The sequence below is a fragment of the Canis lupus genome, chromosome 36, assembly GCF_048164855.1.
Source record: "Canis lupus baileyi chromosome 36, mCanLup2.hap1, whole genome shotgun sequence".
Lineage (NCBI taxonomy): Eukaryota > Metazoa > Chordata > Mammalia > Carnivora > Canidae > Canis > Canis lupus.
The window spans coordinates 23497033-23519846 of NC_132873.1; the positions used below are offsets into that span (position 1 = coordinate 23497033).

The 22814-nt window shown below is 38.1% G+C and overlaps 1 protein-coding gene, 1 long non-coding RNA gene and 1 pseudogene across 2 annotated transcripts in view; 1 reads left to right on the plus strand and 2 right to left on the minus strand.

Moving 5' to 3' along the window:
- The window catches only part of PLCL1 (phospholipase C like 1 (inactive)), a 328672-nt gene that overhangs the window by 181370 nt on the left and 124488 nt on the right, over window positions 1-22814 (minus strand). The window lies entirely within an intron of this gene.
- LOC140625576 (uncharacterized) lies at window positions 174-22727 on the plus strand. Its single transcript, XR_012024922.1, has 3 exons — window positions 174-323; window positions 9321-9532; window positions 16701-22727. It is a non-coding gene; the product is annotated as an uncharacterized lncRNA (long non-coding RNA).
- Window positions 15843-16668, minus strand: LOC140625360 (protein VCF1-like; annotated as a pseudogene).

Below are 22814 nucleotides of genomic sequence, written 5' to 3' on the forward strand. Positions count from 1 at the left end.
ACATAAAGGGAGAGTCACCCACATGGTAGAAAAGCAGGTTTTCCCAAGGCTGCAAGGACCAATCCTCCCTGAGATTCGACAGCTCTCTGCCCCTCTAGTTGCCACGCTAGACCAGCAACCTCCTCTTCCACGTTTGGTTCTGCCCCAGTCTGACACTACTAGAAAGCCTAGCCTGGTATAAGAAATCAGATGGCATTAGTCAGCACACAATGACCTGCGGTTCAGAAGAACTCTGAGTTGAAGAAAAAAAACTAACGAGAGATTTGAAAACCACCATGGATAACCCAACCTGTGATTGATCAAGTGGTTAACACAGAAAAACCGTATGTATATTACTTCTCTTTAAATGCCTCAAACTGCGTGCGGTAGATCCTGAGCTCCAGCAGTCTGCTCGTGGGGCCAGTAGGTGGTCTTTCCACTGACACCCTACCTATCAATACACATACCATTTTTTATTTTATGTTTATATATCTTTAAGAGGAGAAGGAGGACGAGAAGGAAAATAAAGGTATTATAAGCAAAATCTGCAAGCTATTCTGAGAGCATGGAGTCTTTTACAGTTTATTTTTCCCTCATTTAAAAAGAAACACTTAAGGCTGGGTGGCTCAGTAGTTGAGCATCTGCCTTTGGCTCAGGATGTGATCCCGGAGTTCTGGGATCGAGTCCCACATTGGGCCCCTGCATGGAGCCTGCTTCTCCCTCTGCCTATGTCTCTGCCCCTCCCTCAATCTGTCTCTCATTAATAAATAAATAAAATCTTTAAAAAAAAAAAGAATAAAGAGAAACTTTACCAGATACTATGCCATATAAATTCCAAGGACAGTTTAATCACTTCTGTTATTCAAATACAACTTATTCATGTTTCCAATTATAATAAAATGGCTACTTTCGACAAATACAGTTTTCCTCCAAGTCCATCTATTTATTTGTCCAAAATACAATATATTTTTCCTACTTTCCAACATTTACCTGAATTGAAAAGGGAGGAAGTATCCAAGCCTTTGAGCCAAGAGAAAGTACCATTTTCACCTATCCTTGTAGATCAGAAATAAACCCCTGAAGTCTGAAGTTTCATTTACAAACCACCTCTCATATAGAGACTATTATCTGGTTGGAGGGAAAGAATTGCCATAGCCCTAAGCTTATTTTGTCTCTGAGCCAAACAAGACTACAGTTCCTAACAGAATGGCATAATAAGCAATCTTCTAAGAGCTACAGTCAGTAATTTACTAAAATTACTCCAAAAGACAGCATAGGAAGCATAAAACTTTTGCTAAGTATAATATTTCTCTTCCTATAACTTAAGGAAAAAGGAGTTAGAAATAAACTACTAGGTGGATTTAAAAATAAGAAAACTACAAATCTATTCAAGAGGAAAATAAGCAACTGGCTAGAGTAAATGATGACCTTAATATGTTCAAAATTAATAGAAAGGAAAAGTAATAGGAAATTCTAAGAATGGAAAATCTAGAGACAAGCATATGCCTCCCAAGTGGAAAATCTAACATTAGACACTAAAACCCAGGCATTCTCTCTCTGAATGATCTTACAAATTATCCACAGCAATCCAAGTATCAGAGGAAAAAAAAAAAAAAACCCTGGCACACAAAAGTCAATATTCGAATATATACTCTGGGAAACGGAACAGCAAAACACTCTTGCTGAATGGAATATAGCAGTGATTTACAGCTAACACATTTAAGACTATTATAAACTATTATTGATTGGATTAATAAAGATAACCAAATGCTATGTTCCAAAATAAAATTTGGAAACATTCCAGAATACTTCCAAAATGGTGCATCCTATGGAAGAGCATGAATATATAATCGAACACTGTTTGCCAAGAAACTGACAAAGATTCTAACATTCCTGAATTACTTTTATGAAGGATGACTTCTAGAGAAACTATAATAATGCTATATATCTGAAACACATTTTTTTAAACGCAGAAAAGGAGAGCATGTTTGCAAACCATATGCCTGATGGAATTAATTTTCAAGGTCCTGAAGGCAATTTATACATATTTTGTCAAAAAAAGTGACCATAGGCATGTTTACTTGGGAAAAAAAAATATGTGGCTGGGCTAGCCATACTAAGTAGTCAGTAAAGTAAATTCTTTACTCTTTTTTCCTCAACTATTTTCAGACCTACACGGCCCCTGGGCTTCACCTCTTCCCTAGTCCCCCATCAAAATGTATTTGCAATATGGATCTAATATCACCGCTCTGTTCCTTAGGCCCTGTGTTACTACTCTTCTCAAAGGTCTCTGCTTTCTTTCCCATTGTGAAATAAAAGGCTTTGTCCTGGTTGAATTTCAGCATTCAGAGAGCAACTGGGGAAGCTATAAGGCTATTTTACCTTTGAAATCTTACTATTAAACAACTGCTCATTCGATTTTCCTATAAAGTCAGTCTTGCTATAGGAAAGATAACCCTCACATTTGAAACTGCTTCTTGAACTATTTCAACTCCATACAAAAGTAGCAGGTTCTCTTTTTACATCAATGTTCCTCCATCTTTTTAATCTGGTTGACCCCATTCCATGACTGAAGAACCCACTTCACAATTTCAATCATCTCCTACCAAGAAGATGTACTAGAATGTAAAAGCGTTCCTGTTGTTATTTCAAAAGAGGTAAGTGATCTGAGGAGCCCAGAGAAGGTAACCCTAGGAGAGCTGATAAACCATACTGCACACATTGACGAAATAGTGACTTCCTGGCATAAGCTTTCATAGGTTTCAGAAATCCTACTTCTCCCTTTGTCATTTTTAATCAGGGAGGTGGAGCTGCCACAAATGTTTAGTAGCTAGGAAGGCAGTGGTCAAAAACTCAAATGCCTTTAGGGGCTCAGCAGCTCACAGAAAGAAAAGTCATGGACTCAGTGAGACACAGGGAGTGAGATACACAGAGGTAGCAAACCCCCCTACAAGTGACATGTGCCACTCAGCTACACTGTAGCTATGCAATGTTGCCAAATCATTGATTAAAAAGAAGAAGAAGAAGAAGAAGAAGAAGAAGAAGAAGAAGAAGAAGAAGAAGAAGAAGAAGAAAACACAGTAAATTAACCAGTAATTCAAATTTTTGTTTAAGATTTTATTTATTTACTCATGAGAGACACACACACACAGAGAGAGAGAGAGAGGCAGAGACAGAAGCAGGCTCCATGCAGGGAGCCCAACATGGGACTCAATCCCAGGTCTCCAGGATCATACCCTGGGCTGAAGGTGGCATTAAACCGCTGAGCCACCCAGGCTGCCCGGTAATTCAAATTTTAAAAAGTACTGGCTAAGACAACTCTGGGTGAATCAAACTAAAGCCATCAGCTGTCAGGGTGTGTCCCATTTGTCACCTATTTGGAGCCTCTTTTATATAGTTATGATCACCTGTCTCAATTCCCTGATGATTTTACCAAAGAGATTTTACCTATGGAACCCAGAGAAATTGAGTAATATGATGGTTAATTTTATGTGTCAACTTGGAGGGCATTTTAGGATGAGATTAACATTTAAATCTGTGAATTTGAGGTAAAGCAGGTTAAGCCCTCCATAATGTGAATGGGACTTCTGCAATTTAAGGGCCTGAAAAAAACAAAGACTGGTCTCTCTGAGCCAGAAGACTTCAGAAGAGTTCTGGAAGATTCTCCAGAAGATTACTTTTGGACTTTATCTGTACTATCAGCTCTTCTGGGTCCCAAGCCTGCTAGTCCACACTACAGATTTTAGAATCACCAGCCTCCATAATAATCCTGACTAACACGAATGATTTAGCCAAAGTCACATAACTAGTTTGGGGGCAGATGGTGGGAAGAAATGTTCTAACTCCATCTAGAATATGTTCCAGTATACTGTACACCAGAGCAATAATCCTGGTGGAGTGTAAGACATTACAGATATGTTTATTGTGTTAATATACATTATAAAAACCTGAGATAGAATCATGTAGATGCTTGCTTGAATGCAGATTCCTGGGCCTAGATCCAGATCTATAGAATCCAGGTCTCTTGCATTGGGGCCCAAGAATCTGCATCTTGGAAGTTCCCTAAAATTATTCCTATGCACACCAAAATTTGAAAACACTGTAGTAATTAAGAGGCAATACAGATTAGTGGTTAAAAACGGATTCTGGAGGCATATTTCCTGGCTTTGAAGCCCAACCCCACCACTTATTAGCTATGTGAGTGACCTTGGGCCAGTTATAGAGATGATGTGAGGATTGAACAAAGAAAGGTTGTGAACACTTACACGTAATTAGCATTTAAAAAATGGCAGCTATTACTACTAAACTCTCTCATTACAGGTGTTTTGGCACAATTTCAGTATCATGTCAATTAATATTTATGGTGATGATCACAGTGGCACTTCAAGATCTTGAAGTACTTTCTAAAGCAAAGATCAAAGTGGTTAGATGCCAAGTATTTTGTTTTACATGAATTCTTTGTAACTTGGTGATTTGTGTATAATATTTACAGTAACTTTCTGGAGATTAAAACATTTGAACAGCCTGAATACCACATTTGACTATACAAGATAACAGAGAGTCTGCTGTAAATGTGCACCATGTAGTGTGAAGACAGAAATATTCTTAGGTAGTATGGTCTTTCTGCAATCCACTGATATTTTCTCTATTTCTGTAAGGGTTGATGTTTATTTTATTTATGTTTTAGCTCACCAGCCTGTAGCTCAACAGCTTCCCTTATATTTTTTCAAAATAACTTATTTCTTGAATTAAATTTTAACACTAACATAACAGCTTTGATCCAACATTCTTACACTAACAAATTCTCATGATAATATCTAAAGAAAAATATACATACAGTAGTTTTTTTTTTTTTAATTTTTATTTATTTATGATAGTCACAGAGAGAGAGAGAGAGGCAGAGACACAGGCAGAGGGAGAAGCAGGCTCCATGCACCGGGAGCCCGACGTGGGATTCGATCCCGGGTCTCCAGGATCGCGCCCTGGGCCAAAGGCAGGCGCTAAACCGCTGCGCCACCCAGGGATCCCCATACAGTAGTTTAAAAAGCAAGCTAGAAATAATACGGACTCAATAGTTAAGTGATTCCCCATGCCCCTCCCCCCCAAAAAGTTCAATTCACCTGAATTTTAGTCTTTTATCCCATCAAACTCTTAATCAGAGAGCAGTTATCAGCTAATAAACTGAACCTACCCAAATACAGAAGCTAGTATAAAAGTAAAGGGAAGCCATATGAGAGAAAATTGAGAAAGGCCAGACATGGGAGTCTTTTTGATCATTTAGAACTGAAAAAAATTGAGTCTCTTTATGTTTGAGAAGGTCAAAAATCCTCTCTTAACAGATTGGATTTGCTTTAGGACAACTTAAAACATGGAAAATATTTTGCAGAACCTATGTGGCACAATTAAGGGATTGGTTGAAGGTGAAAAATAAAAATAAGGGAAACCAACAATTACTATAGGATTTGACTTAGAAGAGAGGGAATATGTCCAAGAAAATAAGATGTGGGCCAAATAAAGCTTTGGGTATAAAAACTGTTATTATTCCATTGAGCACTTAAATCAGGAGGAAGGGCTCTCCAGGAGGGAGTCTCCTGGTTGAGCAGAGGCAGATAGGCCAAGAGTAAAGTGGCTATTCTCTGTAGAGGCAATGATCTGAAAATAGGAGAACATCAGCAATCTGAGGAGTAGATTCAGGACGAGAATAACAGTAGTTACAATTTATCGGCCTAAGGGCAGACTAACACACCTACAGGTACCCAGTATCACACAAAACTCACCAACTCCACATTAGTGAGAGATTTCTAAATCAAAGAAAGAAGCAGCAAGAGAAGGGATTTTACCAGGACTCTTCATCCATTAGCCCATTCAACTAGCAGTTACCAAGGCCAACCAATCCTGTGCAAGGTACTATTTAAGGAAAAAACAAAATGAAACCAAAACAAAACATTAGATGGTCTCTGTCCCCAAAAGTTAGAATCCAGTCAAAGGGCATAACATAAAGAATATGCATATAACAACACTAACACAAAGGAATAATAATAATGTTGAAGTTTCAGTATTCTAGCTGAGTTAAAGGAAAGAAAAATTACTTTAATGGATGTGGAATTAGAAAGAATGAGTGGATTTAAGGGTTTCTGAGACAGTTGAAGCTTAACTTAATTATAAGATGGAAGGACGCCAATATATAAAGAAGAGGCACAAGCAAATGCCTGTGGACCAAAAAACAGAACAACCAAGTGAAGCAAGTAGTCTAATCCACTAGGACACAGAGAGTACTGGCTGGGGGGTTATAGGGGACAAGGCTGGAATCCCACCTGACTATCATGGATCTTAGCTGCTAAGCTACAGTGTTTGGGTTTTATTTTGCTAGACAGTAGGAAGCCTCTTAAGGCTTTAATCTGATTGTAGCTGGTTTGCTCTATCCAGTACAAAGTAGTATTTAGAAAAGGGTGAGAACCAGAAGAAAAGCAAGGTGACTCCTACAATAATCCAGAAAAGTGATGATAAATGTTTAAATTAAGGTAATGGATGTAGGCTTGAGAAGGAAAAGAGAAAATTTCTTTCAATACTTTTATAGCCTCTAAATTAAACTAAATCACCATTATCACCTGTCAGAAGTTCTCCCATAATTGCCATATAGAAAGACCAAGCACAGTGCTCACTGCAGAACACCAAAAACAGTCCCTGCCATAAATGAACTTAAACATAAAATTCATAGAAGTCTGGAGCTATTATCACTTATAAAGCTTCTCCTTTCCAAATGTAATCATACTTTAGCCAAAAAAATTTCTCTAAAACCTTGATTCCCAAGATGCACATATATTGCATGATGCTACAGAATAATTGTAAATTACCACATAGTTCTTAACACTCACTATGTTGATTGCTCATTAAAGAAACCACACATGTAAAAATACAATAAAGATTAAAATCTTTCCCCATCATTTTGAAGGAAACGTGGGGCAAGCCATCTGAGAAACTAAGTTGAGACTCTCTGCAGGCCTTCCTGTCTTCAATTTCTATCTCAACACAGTGAATAACATAATTTGTGGTGTTTTATTCTACTTCCAAAAGGCTTTGTGATCAGACACCAGAAAACAAATCTCTAATTCTCCAGCATTAGAAAATTCCAGCTTTTCAGCTGGAATGAAATCTGCTGATCATTTCTCTCAGTCATCTCATTCTAAGGTTAAGAAAAATGAGGATCAAGGTCCTACAGCTGGTACAGCAAAGCTTTCTTATAGGCCTTTAGTTCTAACTACTCATGTACCCAAATGATGGGGTACCAGCTCCAGGGCATGTACTGGGACACAAGGCAGAAAAATAAAAGACCAGGCACACACACAGTAAAATAGCTTCAGTTTTGTACCCTCGTGGAGTTGTGTACTATTTCCAGGTTGTGGAACAATCAAGATTCACTCAGGTTTATCCTACTATGGCATTGGTGTCTACTTAGGATGTTAGCAAAAATAGGACAGCATTTTAAAAATAAAAGTAAAACTCTGGAATATACACAGTGTTATTAAAAACACTTAGAAAATATAATAACACATAGAAAAGATTTTGATCCTCATAGATCTAATTGAATTTAGTAGAATATCAGTAATTTAACCCAGATGCTTCTAAAATGAAGTATGCTGATTATTGACATCTTAACATATTAAGCTAGAGTATAATTCTAGTCCATTTCTAACTTTCAGATATGAACTATCTCTGACATACCTGTAGGAATCAGAATCATAAGAAGTTATTAAGAGACCCATAAGTTCTCAGTCAGTAATTCAATCACCCTAAGGTACCACCTAATAATTCCCAATAACCCCAAGGAATTAGCCTCTGATCCAAATAGAAGATGATCAATCTGCACTCTGTGTGTAGGAGTTAGTGATTCTTACTTCATATCAAGACTCTTCCACAGCTGGGTTAGATCATGATCCATGCAAGTTGTCAGAGGACTTCTTCTTCCTTGGGATTACCATGGCAACCACCACCCACTCCCCACCTAAAAAGGCAGGTAAGGCCGTAACTCATCAGGCAAGGAGTCCAATACGAAAAACACATTGATGAGTGTCCTGTGAGTTATGCCCTCTCATTAGATGTATGACCTTAGCCAAGCTCCTTAACTTCTCTGTGCTTAGTTTTCCTCTCCTATAAAATAACACTGTTCTGAGGATTGAAATCAATGAGATAAAGTGTCTAAAAGCACCAGCAGTATCTAGCACATGGTGGTTCTCTACAAATGGTACATATGACTATACCATGTAGAAATACAATTAATTCACATAAAAGCAATAATGTAGGATCCTATCAGAATACATATATGATATAAAATACTATTTACCAAGAGTGGTTATGCTCTATGAGAGGCTCACCACTAGGCAAAATTTCAGCAATGATCAGTTTAATGCTTTCTCCGACCGTTAATTGGGTGCTGCTTACACACACACACACACACAAAAGTCTTCTCCCCTCCTCTTACTATCATACGTTAAATTCACTGAAGTAAAAGCTTAGCACTAACTGGAAAGGGAAATAAAATAAGCCATTACCAATAAATTTCACTTCAGTAGAGAGTAGTTTATCAAATTCTTTGGCTGATCAGCAAGAGAGTATGGACTTAGAGCTGGGAAGGTTTAAGACAGGACATAAACCTTCACTACTTGACTATATTGCCAATAAACAGCCCCAAGTGTATACTCCAAGCCTGTCTGGACTCAAGCTTCAGAAAGGACCCCTTGCTCAGGCAGGGGACACAGTGAGAGTGTCCTATCAGTCCCAGTAACTTGATCATGAACACTCATCACAAAATGAGTTTGGACAACTGTCCTAACCAACCAAAAGAGACTACTTAGTCTTTATGTCTCTTGACTGGCCTTGTGGACCATTAAATATTTATCAGAAAACAATCACTTAATCAAAGGGACTTCTACCAACCTAAGTCCATGTTCTTCAGTCATGCCCAACAAGCAACCAATTCAGAGGATTATAAACCTCAGAGTTACTTTGATGCCAGCCTTCCAGCTTTTAATAAAACATCTTTCCTGTGTACAGTGCCTGTGTGTTCACCAGAATTCTTTTTGCTAAGTGACAGAGACCAAGCCTAGATCAGCTTAAGCAGAGTGAAAATATACAGGAATCAAACTAAAGTTCCTACCTATGTTATTAAAGGGACTAAACACTCAAACTGCAAGAAGTAGGCTTCTCTCCACAGTCTGACCCTTTTACTGTAGATTAGTTTCCTTCTATGGGAAGCAACCTGGCTATCAGAAGCTCTCGGGTTTCATACTTTTTAAATTCCTCAGCCCAAAGGAACTCTTTCCTAATTCATTTGAAAATTTCAGGAAAAGGACCAGCTTGAGTCAGAAGCTCACCACTGACCAGTCCACCGTGTGAACTGTGGTGATAATAGAGAAATGATGGAGTTGGTGAGAGTCATATAAAGAAAGAGGCAGTGCCCACTGGAAGCTTGAGCCATTACCAAAGGCAAGGAGACACCGCTCCCAAAGAAGGACGGAGACTACTGCTGGATAGCAACAAAGACGATCTACTGCAGGTATTTATGTGCAATTTTTATTTTAACAATCAGCCGGTATGAAAATATATATGTTTGTTCATTTTGTTACTAAACCTTTACTAAATTTATTTTTTTAAGATGTATTTATTTATTTATGATAGACACAGAGAGAGAGAGAGAGGCAGAGACACAGGCAGAGGGAGAAGCAGGCTCCATGCCGGGAGCTGGACGCGGGACTCGATCCCAGGACTCCAAGATCGCGCCCTGGGCCAAAGGCAGGCGCTAAACCGCTGAGCCACCCAGGGATCCCCTAAACCTTTACTAAATTTAATAATGGGCCATAAATTATACAGCCATCAAGTCAGGTACCCTATTGTATCCCTGATCTCAGCTCACTATTTCTACCATTCCCACCTCTAGACTCTGAGCTGAAACACAATGAACCTCCTAAAGTAGCAAATTCTACAGGAAGAAATGCATTTACAATGATTTCACAATCGTGCTTCTCTTGTCTAAAGCAGCCCTTAAGGCAAGAATTATTTTCTTGTTATTCTAGGTGTCTAATTTTGGCCTCAGATAACCCAAGAAGTTTTTGCAATGCAATTTTATTACTGGAAACAATTTCATTATAGGAGAATATTAAGCAACTGGTAGAGTAAAGTCAAAAGGTCAGTATCCACATATAAACCACTTTCCTAGCTTACAATGCTGCCTGCTTCTATTTAGCAAATGCTGAAGTAGCAAAATAGACTCAGTAGAAATATTAATATTTTTAAATTATCTCATATTAGCATTTTTAATTATTTCCTCCAAAAACATACATGCTGATTTTGATGTCTGCAGTACACAAAATATTTTCAAGGAACTGGTTCTGGTGTTTACACGATGGCTAATAATGAATCTTTTGTTGTCTTCTTCCTCTTTTAAGTGAAATGATTTTTAATATCACTTGATAAGCCATAAATCCTTACCTGTTTAAATCCATGTGATGATGGTATATACATGATCTTTGGAAAACAAATGTCTACACGTGTACAATTTCCAGAATATTAATCATGTCTGACCTCCCTTCCTGGGTGATCTTCCAGGTTTAGGTGCTGGACAGGGTACAATAGTTCCCTCCCCAGGCACAGAACTGAAGAATTGATCTCCCACAAGACCACAAGAGCAAGAAAAGGAGAACCAGATCCAAAAACAAAGGGAGATCAGATAAGGGAGACTATACCAGTTGGAGAAGTAGATAGTGAAAAAAACCCAAGAGTCAGGAGCATGGGTTTAATGAACCATCTAGTCAAGCTGAAGAAGAGGCACTGGGGCTTGAATCACTTTAAAAGAGCATGAACCCTAGATTTTCCAAGAGAAATCATCTTTGCTATCCAAAATTTTACAACTCAAGAGTCACCTGGGGTTTGAGTCTCCCACCAAAGCCCTGCCCAAAATTTCTGAAGATTCCTTAGGTGTGTAGAGGGTAAGGGTGGGCCTGAACTTGCATTCTCAAGGTCAGTTCAACTCCTGTTTCCCCAGCCTTGTCTGTCCTCCACCATTAGACCCAATGCCAAACTCATGCTTTCTTGAGATTCCCCATCCATTACCCCACTCACATAAAACTTCCATGTATATGAGAGACTTTGTCAATTATTTATTTATTTTTTTTTATTTATGATAGTCACAGAGAGAGAGAGAGAGAGAGAGAGAGGCAGAGACACAGGCAGAGGGAGAAGCAGGCTCCATGCACCGGGAGCCCGACATGGGATTCAATCCCGGGTCTCCAGGATCACGCCCTGGGCCAAAGGCAGGCGCCAAACCGCTGCTCCACCCAGGGATCCCGACTTTGTCAATTATTTAAAGAGAGATATAAAAAGAGTTTATACAAGGGCAAAGCAAACCATTTCAAATTGAACACTGAGCATTTCTTCTTATCTTTTGGCCATCCTACCACTAGACTATTTCCACAGGTCCCTTCACCTAGCTTTGTGGCACTTGCAAGCTTCTCTCTCCTCTACTTTCTCCATTTACCTCCTTGGAAAGAGCACAACCAACTCCCTTCCTTATGGCAGGATGTTAACCTACCCTTTCTCCCCTGCAACCTTGGGTCTAGCCTCCAAATGTTCCCCCATTTCACTTTGTGCCTCTAAGTGAATTATCAAGCTATTTTTACAAACAGTTTTTCCCACCCTTCAGAAGAACTTGGATGATAGTTATTAAGATATGGATTTAACTTCTAACTCACATTTTACAAGACTGAAGTAGAATCATTTGTCCCTGAATGGAGCTAATAAGGAAAAATGAGTTTAGGCAGCTCTCCATCCCATGATTTAGGGACAGGGCAGCCTAAACTAGGGAGTGACTGGCTCCACATGCTCATTCACAAGTTTGGGCATCTGAATACAGTGTGGCAACCATTCTCAGCTTCTTCTCTGATCTCTCTAGTTCTGGGAACTGACTCTTCTTTTCAGAAATAAATTCTGACTTTTGATTCATCAGAAAAGGCAAATGTTGATCATCTTTGAAATATTAGGTAAGTCCTGTATGATCCCACATTGCACACTGCATCAAGCTGGCTTATAGGAATTCTTGCCCCTGAAACCTGTCCTCAGTCTGGCATACAGAGAAGCAGGAGATCCTTCTGTGAAATTAGGTTCCATATCTGGTCTGATTCTGCTAAAACCACAGTTGACACCGGCTCATGAGAAAAAGCAAAAAGACAAGGAGACATGGAACTAGAATTCCAGACAGGTCTTAGGAGATCCAACGTACTATCCCTTTGCCTTGGGTATCACAAGGAATTCAACACAGTTTACACCAAAAACCTTCTGCCCTTTTGGATTTATTTGACCAGTTAAACATTGTATGATAATCTAATTAGGACATAATTTTTAACCGCTGGATATTTGATATTCCCTACATAATGTAATCTGAAGACACATCACCCACCAAAATGATAAACAGGCTTGATATATAAAAGTCCCCAGTTCACTCACTCATTCATTAATTAATTCAAAAAATATTTTGAATTAGTTGAGTGCCTACCATGGGCCCACCAGCTCAAGCACACAAGTTTTCTAAAAAGCTCTTGCCATGATTGTGATTACCCATTTAAAAAGCCACACATTTCATGAGAGGTTACCATTTCCGATAAGCATGTGAGATCTACATGAACAATAATCCTATCCTAGCCAGCTATCACAACAGGCCTGTCAAAGGGGCAAGGCATCATTCCCACGTTCTTTCCCTAAAAAACATCTGGGTCTTCATTGTTCTTAAAGACCATCTTTGAGTTAACAAAACCAAAATAAAAGCTTTTTTATTTCTCCCCAAAGCTGTTTCTATCCCAATGTTCACAGTTAATGGTGGTGTCATCTTTTACCAAGTTGAAAGGTGACCTTAGAATGATAGTTGATACTCCCACTCTCCTCCTTTCATATCCAATCCACCAGCAAGTCCCTTCTGTTCTACCCGAAATCCCATTTTTCACCATACCCACCGTGACTGCCTAAACAAAGCTTACATCACTTTTAACCTGGACAATTATAACATTTTCTGACTGGTCTCCTCATTCATTCTTAACCCCTTATGAAATCCATTCTAGCATCTAGAAACTAAACCCAGGTGTGTCCTCTACTTCTCAATGGCTTCCCATCACACTTGAAATAAAATCTTAACTTTACACAGTTATAAAAGGCCTATATCCATCATCCTCAGTTTTGGCTGCTCATCAGAAACACATAAAGAGCTTTTAAAAATACCTAAGTGTCACCCAGATTAATCAAATCAGTCTCTGGAGGTGGATTCCACATTGGTTTGTTGTTATTTTTAAGAGTGCTTTCAGAGTAGAGGACCTCTGCTCTCCATGGGTCTTCCCTGTGTCTTCCTCTCTGATTTCATCTCTTGTCCTTGTCCTCTCCATTCATTAGTAGCCTCACTGGCTTCTCTGCTTTCTTCAAACCACAGTTTCTCTCCTTTATCTGGAAAGCTGTTCATTCCCATCCTCCACTCCCCAAGCACTATTTTCATCTCACTGGTTCCTTCTCATCATTTAAGTCTCTACCCAAATATATGAATTACCTCTTTGGTGGCTTTCTGAGACCACCTAATAACCTACCCCATTGGTTTTCAAGGCGTGGTCTCTACAACAACAGCACCTGAAAACTTTTAAAAATGTAAATTCCCAGGCCCTATATCAGGGCCCTATTAAATCAGAAACTCTGAGGGAGAGAGCACAGCAATCTCAATATTTTAATAAGTCTTACACATGATTCTGATGCGCACTAAAGTTTGAGAAGGACTATTGTGTGTGTATGTAATGTATATACATATGTATATATTTATCTGACCACCTCCACTGTTCTACTCTTTATTACTTGACTTTACCTTCTTCACAGCAGTCTTCTGAAATTTCTATATAATTTTTTAAACTGCCTGTCCCTCCCCCCACCCAGAATAAGCTTCATGGAAACTTAAATTCACTCTTATATGCCCAATGATTAGAATAGCATCTGACACATAGGAAGTACTCAATAAATATTTATTGAATAATTGAACCTACAAACAAACCAGTTTAGTCCCTTTCTCCCCCAGAAGCCCTAAGGGTTTTATTTGTTTTCTTCTAGAATCAGGGCCCCTGAGGAAGATGTATACAGGGATCTACAGCAGCAGGTCTCAGAAAACAATATCAAAATCAAACCAAATGGCCACATGCCAGCTAACTCTAGCTCTTCAGAAGGGGAGTTTTTGAAATGTTGAACATGCTTGGCTCATATGAATGTGAAGTAATTGCTATGTATGACTAATGCACAGCTGGAAGGCCTCATTAAGTCTCAGGTAACCTGCCAAGACATTTTTCCAAGGAAACAAAACGGCAAGGAAAGAGCATTCAAGAAGGTGTATTGAAAGCAGAGACAAGGAGGGGGCTGAACCAAAACAATCCCACCTCCAAAGGATAATCTCCCTTGCCTCAGGACCTGGAAATGGTGGCTTTCTCTTCCTACGTGTGTCTCCTCCCACCCTAACCACACCACCATTTCCAATAAATGAAAAATATCTTTTGTTTGATTTAAGTTTCTTTAAATTATGGGCAGCCCAGGTGGCTCGGCGGGTTAGCGCTGCCTTCAGCCCTGGAGGCAATCCTGGAGACCTGGGATTGAGTCCCATTTTGGGCTCTCTGCATGGAGCCTGCTTCTCCCTCTGCCTGTGTCTCTGCTTCTCTCTGTGTCTCTCATGAATAAATAAATAAAATCTTTTAAAAAATAAAAATAAATTTCTTTAAATTTTAGTGAAGAACTTTGAAGATCTTTACATTTGTAACATCTTTTTCTGTGAATGGCCTGTTCTTATAGTTGTCTTTTAGGCTGTTTGCCATTTTCCAGTTAATTGGTAATTAAATTTACTCTTGAGTATTATATGTGCTGTCATTATTTTTCCCAGTTTGCATTTCACTCTTGACTTTGTTTTGATGATTCCTCCCTCGGTCACAACTTAAATTTTATTTAGTAAAATGTACCCATTTTTGCGTTAATGTTTCTGATTTTATGTCAATAAATCCAAAAGTTTCATCTATGCCAAACATGGTGAAATATTCACCCATACCATACTTCTGTGGCTCTATTTTTTTTTTTTTTTTCGGTTTAACTCTTTGATCCATCTCAAGTTTATTTTGGTGTGAAGAATGAGGAAAGGTTCTGGGGCAACTGGGTGGCTCAGTTGATTTAAGCATCTGCCTTTCGCTCAGGTCATGATCTCTGGGTCCTGGGATACAGCCCCACGTTGGGTTTCCTGCTCAGTGGGGAGCCTGCTTCTCCCTCTCCCTTTTCTCCTCCTCACTGCTCATGCTCTCACTTGCTGTCTCTGTCTCTCAAATAAATAAATAATTTTTTTAATTAGAATTTTTTTTAAAGAATGAGGAAAGTTTCTAATATTTTTTATCCAAAGAATAAGTTTATTTGGGAAACTATAACCTCAGCATTGAGCAGAGTAAAATTATACATAGTAGGTGCTGAATTTCTACTAAATTATTGGAAGGGTGATGAAGCTACAAAGAAATATGGATAACATAATAACACATTCCAGTAAGAGGTGTGTGCATTACGAGAAGCCTGAGTGGCTCAGTGGTTGAGTGTGTGCCTGAGTTGTGATCCCGAGGTCCTGGGATCAAGTTTCCCATAAGGCTCCTTGCAGGGAGCCTGCTTCTCCCTCTGCCTATGTCTCTGCCTCTCTCTGTGTCTCTCATGAATAAATAAATAATTTTTTTAATGTGTGTGCATTATGACTTTAATGTGACATTAATGTATATTTAATAGGTAATTAATAGGTAATTAATTAACAATTAATTTAATAGGTAATTAATAATTAATTTTTTTACTCTTTACTAGTTTATTGAATTAAAAAAATTGAAGATCCGCATTTTTAAAAGGCCTTTTTATACATAAAGTAGAATTTCTAATTGACAGATTTGGAAATCAATCTGAACTGGACAAACTATGGATTCAACACGCAGATGAGATTTCCTCCTACCATTACCTTGACATGGATTCGATACTCACCCTCAAAAGAATCCTATAAAAAATTGCTTCAAAGCCCCTTTGAAATTGCAATAGTGCAGCAAAACCACAAGTAAACAACTGCCTGTTGACCTGTTATTTCAAATATAGACTGAAAAGCCAACAGGCATATTTTTGTGCAATTTTTTAAAACATCATAAGTTGAAATATCAAATCTGCACAGTGCTGTCCCTTCACAGAAGGCAAGAAACTGCCGGCACTTCATGTTGGAGGCCGTCCTCGGTGCTGTAGGCTATGAAAGTGGGCCTCCTTCAGGGTCTGGTTGATGTGGAAGTAAGGGCCTTGGCACAGTGCAGACTGCTCGGGAACAGGCTGAGGGGTGTGAGGGCCGGACTCAGCAGCCGTGTGGTTCAAGCTGCTCTCCGGCCCGCCTGCCTGTCCGGGCTGCTGATGCTGCTGCTGCTGCTGCTCCCACCACTATCACTGCTTGAAGACTCTGTGTCCCAAGAATCATGAAAGACAGGGTTTCCTATTAAATAGGTATTAGCCAATGCCAATTTGGTTATCACTAGTACCAATTACAATAGTAACAATAACTACTATTTATTGAACACATACCATGCTTTACACACTTTGCCTTAAATATGTTAATTTACTTGATCCTCCAAACAAGCCCATGAGGAGTTTCTATTCCTATCTTAATTTTACAGATGAAAAAGATGAGGCACCAAGAGATGAAGAAATCTGCTCAAAGTCCCATGACAAGCATCTGACAGAGGCGTATTCTGAGACAGAAGCACTGAGAATTCTATGCCTTAACCACTATGTTATCCTGTCTTGCAGATCATTATTGATCACAGAATAGAAAAAAACAACAGGATGTTTTTGGTATTAACAACCCAAAGATGTACACAGTTTATATTAGAACATTCTATGTTTCTAATTCTGTATTTCCAATCTAAAAATTGAATAGACATGCCCCGTCCCCACCATCACCCAACCTCCCCCCAAAATTACCTTCCTCAGAATTCAATATTGCCTTTGGCTACAATATCTGATAAAGGACCTATGAGGGTCCAACACAAGGTTACTCAACACTTGATCTATATCTCCACTAACCCATATTCCTTCACATCGTTTAAGTTCAAATCCCCACCACAAATTGTTGTAATTTCCAAGCATGCCTTGGTCTGAAATGTACATCCTACAGAGTTGCACTGAATAATGTGGTCTATGTAGCAAAGTCAAAAATTACTTCTTAGCATCTTTTACTATATGTTAGATTCTTAAAGATTTAGACAAAATCATTCACAATATTAACAACAACAGGTGTCATTTTGTAACTCTAGTTTTTATTTAGAAAAATGAGTAGAATTTTTGGTTTCATGATGGCAAAGTAAGGCATTTTTGCTCCCTTCTGCTCTCAAAATTCTGAAACCACAAAGACAGGGAACAAAAACACAAACTCCAGCTTTAGTGAAATGAAGAAGTGACTATAATCCAACATTTGAAGATGGAAAGCAGATGGAGGAAACATTTTAGCAAAGAGGAGAAAAGTCAAGCCAATGACTACAAAAAGCAAGCCAATTTGCCCCTAGAAATGCTTACGAAATGGAGATGCTGGGTACTTTGGAAGATGAAAGTAGTTGCTAAAATGAAGGGATTTTTAGACTCTCAATCACCGGTGGCCTGCAGCTGGTTTGTACCAGCTTGCAAGAGTGAACTCTGCAGTGACCTCATGTTGGTAGTTTGAAATCAACTATAGTGTGAATATTTGGAGAAGCTGGCAAATGCTACAAATCAGAGTTTTGTTTTGTTTTTTTTAAAGAGCTAGTTGTTAAACATTTACCAGCACACAACAGCTCCCAAGTCCTGACCTTCATCACCCACTAGAAATCTGATGTTGATTTTCCAGTAAACGGGAACAATGGCACAGCAGTCACGAAAGCGGGCAAGTGAAAGGTACAATGCTGAAAGTAAAGTGTAACATGTGAAAATCTGTAAATGACCACAGAATTCCTTTAACTCCAAACATCACCCTCCTGATGCATTCCCCTTGTCAAGAGATTGAGGATCCTTCTCTGGTGAAACTAAACTGCTCAAGAGAAAAGATTTATGTATAATGATACTTTGTGGGTGAGTAGGCCCCTCAACAAAGGATCTAGCTAACTCGTCTGATCATCTTACAGTGAACTAGTTCACTTAGACATGCAAAGTCTAAAAATTAATTTCCCAAACACACTTTTTCAAGAAGCCACTACAAGTTATGCCTTACCCAAACCAAAAAATAAACCAAAAAAGGAAGAGGACATGGATTTAGGAAACATGAAGAGAGGCAGTGGGCATTCCCAGAGTGACAGCTGTGCCTCAAGCCCTGTGAACGCAGTGCACACTGGAGCAGGAGGCAGAGGGCTCCAAGAAGCAGGAGAAAAAGGAAATTCGCAAATTATCTGGCTGCTTGACCATACAGAATACTGTACTGAGGGATATTTTGCAGAACTGTTAGAGGGTATTGGAAGACATAGCATCCAAGAACATTAAAGGGGGGAAAATAAGGCAATTATTAACCCCAGCTAAAAATAACAACAAAAAAAGAGAAAAGAAATACAGTCATACAGATCATTCAACTGTGGAAAACATTTACATAGTCATAAGAAGATACTGGGGAAAGATATAACTACACATTTAGACATAATAAATTATATACGGAGGAAGTAAAGTTTTTTTACTTCACTACATAAACCAAATTATATAGTGCAGCTTTGTAGTGTTTACTACATGTGTTTACATTTCAGAGCAGGGCACACTTGGAAATAACTGCAATTTAGGTAGGATTTTGAACCTAAAGAGGAAGTAGGTATAAATAAGTAAAGATCCTCATACAGCCTAATAAAAATGATTAATCGAGAGTCATATTATTTTCAAATAAGGAAGTAAATGCCAGAACAAATAGCTAAAAACATAGAAGCAGTCTTCTAGTAAGTGAAACAAGGTGGTAAGAGAAGAGAAACAAGAATATTTTTTTTGATATATGCTCTATAAGAATATTTGACTTAAACATTTTCATATAATACTTTCACCATAACACTTAATTTAAATAATTAAAAAATAAAGAAAAATAAAATAGTTTATAAATTATGGGCAACTCCAGAGACTGTGGTAATTATTGATATTCTAGTAAGAATGAGATTCCTGCACTGTAACAAGACAAAAAAAATTTCCAAATCAGGAGAGATCTATTTAAAACATCCTGTAGTAAACTATCTGAGTATTCATCATCAGGTACTATAGTCAAAGCCTTAATTATGGATCATTAGACAAGAGTACTTGTGATAACTATGTCAAGGATAAATTAAGACAGATTTAGGGGCATCTGGGTGGCTCAGTGGTTGAGCATCTTGCCTTTGGCTAGGCTCTTGATCTAGGAGTCCTGGGGTGGAGTCCTGCATCAGGCTCCCTGAAGGAGGCCAGCTTCTCCCTCTGCCTATGTCCCTGCCTCTCTCTGTGTGTCTCTCATGAGTAAATAAATAAAATCTTTTAAAAAAATTTTTTTTTAATTAAAAAAGAAGACTGATTTATCTCCCAAACTTATCTTTTGGGGGAGGTCAGAATCTTCATTGGGATAACCATATTTACTCATCAATGTCATAATAGATAAAATTTATGTATCCTTTTTGTATTTCCAATTTCATTTTCTAAAGAAGATGGGAAAAAAATTCTCTTTATAGTTTTCTTCATACTTTTTATTTCCTGCTTTGAAATGTCAATCTAACTTCTAGAAAAGAAAATTTATTTCATAATTAGAGGAAATTACTGAGGGGGGCGGCAGGTTTACAGTGGTAAAAACAAGAGCCCAAAAGCTTAGTGGTAAGGAAGAAACACATCATTCTTTCTGGAATTTTGGTGGGGGAAAAGACCGAGAAACTCAGTGGTATCAGGGGACATGGGGGGAAGAATTTTTCAGATAGGGGAAATCTATGTTGTTCAAAGGCAAAGAGAAATGATGCAATTAAGAGAGAGAAAGCGAGGAGAAAGAGAAAGAAGAGAAGAGAAGGGAAGAGAAGAGAAGAGAAGAAGAGAAGAGAAGAGAAGAGAAGAGAAGAGAAGAGAAGAGAAGAGAAGAGAAGAGAAGAGAAGAGAAGAGAAGAGAAGAGAGAGAAGAGAAGAGAAAAAATTTAGATGGTGGCGTGAAGGGAAATTAAAGATGAAAATGGATAGGGGCACCTGGGTGGCTCAGTCTGTTAATGTCTGGCTTTAGCTCAGATCATGACCTCAGGGTCCTGGGATTGAATCCCAAATTGGTCTCCCTGCTGAGGGAAATGAAATGTACATCTCCCTTTCTCTCCCCTCTTCCTTCCCCTGCTCAAGCTCTCTCTCAAATAAATAAAATCTTAAAAAAAAAAAAAAGATGAAAATGTATAAACTGAAAAGCAAGAGTTTACTTTTTGACTCTTGCTGAAAAGCAAGAGTTTACTTTTTTACTTTTTGACTAGAGAGCCCTTTCCTGTGAAATTCAAAGCAAGACAATAACTAGAGACATGTTTCTGAGGTAAACAAAAGGGAACATGAGGGATATTTTCAGAATGGCCTTACTTTTGAGTGAAAGGAAGAACCCAGTCATCTTCTGAGAAGGAAATTAGGACTGAAAACTTAGAAGAGTGGAAGGAATTGAGATCATTCTCCAAGAACAGACCAGTAGAAGCCCCCAGAGACCATTCCTGGATCAGTGAAAACCTGGCCACACCAGCAATCACCCAGGAGGAGAGCCAAACAAAGATTCTGCATCCTCATCCTCAGAAACTCTGATTCAATAGATCTAGGCTGAAATTGAGGATCAATTTTTAAAGGCTTCCTATGACATCTTTATGAGTAGTTAAATCTGGAAGCCACTGGATGGTGATCCACAAGATACAGATTAAACAAGATTAAAGGCACGAGTGAAGCCAAAGTGCAAATGTTTGCCAGGTGCCATATCTATGAGGTTTTGTTATTTCCTCCATCAGCAAAAGGCAGAGAGAGAGAAAACAGAACTGTGAGGGCTAATAATCCACACAACAACTGAGAATTACAGCAGCATTAGGCTGCTGACCAAATCTCATCTCCCAGTTCCATGGTAAAAATGATTAAAACTGAAACACAACAACAACAACAGAAAACAAAAAACAAAACAAAACAACTGAAACACAAAACCTCATTTCTCTTTTTTTTTTTTTATTCAATCAGTTTTTAACCAAAAGTAGCTCTCTTCATTAACAAAAGAACTACCGCACTCTGCATGGACACCTGTGTCCCAGGTCAGGCCTCAGTTTGAGTAAGAGAAAAATATACTATTTGGTTCCCCCATTTGGGGGCTTTGCTAGTGAATTTCTAGGACTGCACTCTTAAGTGTTCTTAAATGAGGTATCTATGCTTATTGATATACTTGGGTCTAGTTTAATCTCAGCCCCTGGAATTCTTGTTGTTTCAGCAAGACGTGGGTACTCCACAATTTTAGAAAGTCATTAAGTGCTGCACATTTGTAATAATTGTAGGGGTTTTTCTTGCTTGTTTTGTTTTAGTTAAAAGCTCATTTCCTCAGATCTGTCAAAAATCAACAGAGAGAAAGGAAAAATAAAAATTAACCACTCTCCTGGAACAGTATATTTATATAATTCAACCGATGTTTTTATGATCTTAAATACTGCTTCTAATTCAGTAATTCAGTCAAAATAGAAATTATAGTATATAAAAACAAGTTTCAAAATAAACTGAAACCAAAAATATCATTAAGGCACAACAGGAAAGACAGTGTAACAGAGCATGATAGAAATGGTCTTTTATCAATGAAACATTAATACTGTTTCCTATCTAAGTGCAGCCTTCTTTTTTAAGCCCAGAGAGTGAAGAAATGTACACATAATCAATTATAGCAAGTTACAAAGGCAGCTGATCCATGATTTCATAAAATAATCTCTGCCACAGTACTGCATTCTGGGAAGCAGCCAGTTGTTGTCAAGATGTAATGAAAAATACTACATAAGTGGCTTCATTTCAAAATACAGAAATTGGCCTGATTAAATCAATGAATTTCTACCAGATTTGGATATTATCTGGAGAGGAAAATCCAGCCTCCTTCTGAAAACTGAAAAACATCGTTTCTTTAATCAAGAAATTTCCTCACTTGAAATAGGTAAAAGTGATTAAGAGGTACAAACTTCCAGTTAATAAAATAAATAAGTCATGGAGATGAAAATACAGCATTGGCAATATGATAAATAATATTTTAATAACGTATGGTGACAGTTGTTGACTACACTTATTGTGGTAAGCATTGAGCAATATATAGAATTGTCAAATCACTAAGTTGTACACCTGAAACTAATATAACATTATATGTCAACTATACTTCAATAATAAAAAAAATTTTTAATAGACTTTCCATTTGCTGAAAGGGAAATTCTGTGACCTAAAAAAGTTACATTAAAAAAAATTCCTCACTAAAAGTTTTGACATCTTAGTCAACTTAATCATTAAGTAAGTTACCTAACTTCATTGGCTTTCTGCGTGATATGAAATAAATCAAGTTGCTTTGATTTATTTTCACTAAGCAGAAAAACACAATAAGTCTAATGCAAAATTATATTGCAAAACCCATGCTTGACATTTGAAGCTATACCACCTTAGAAGTGCTTAGCTCTTTTTTTAGACCTGAATACTATTTTGTTGAATACACATCTTTCATTTAAAAAAAAAAAAAAAAAAAAGGAGTTTGTGGGACCGCCTAGATGGCTCAGCAGTTGTGTGTCTGCCTTTGGCTCAGCTCTTGATCTAAGAGTCCCGGGATC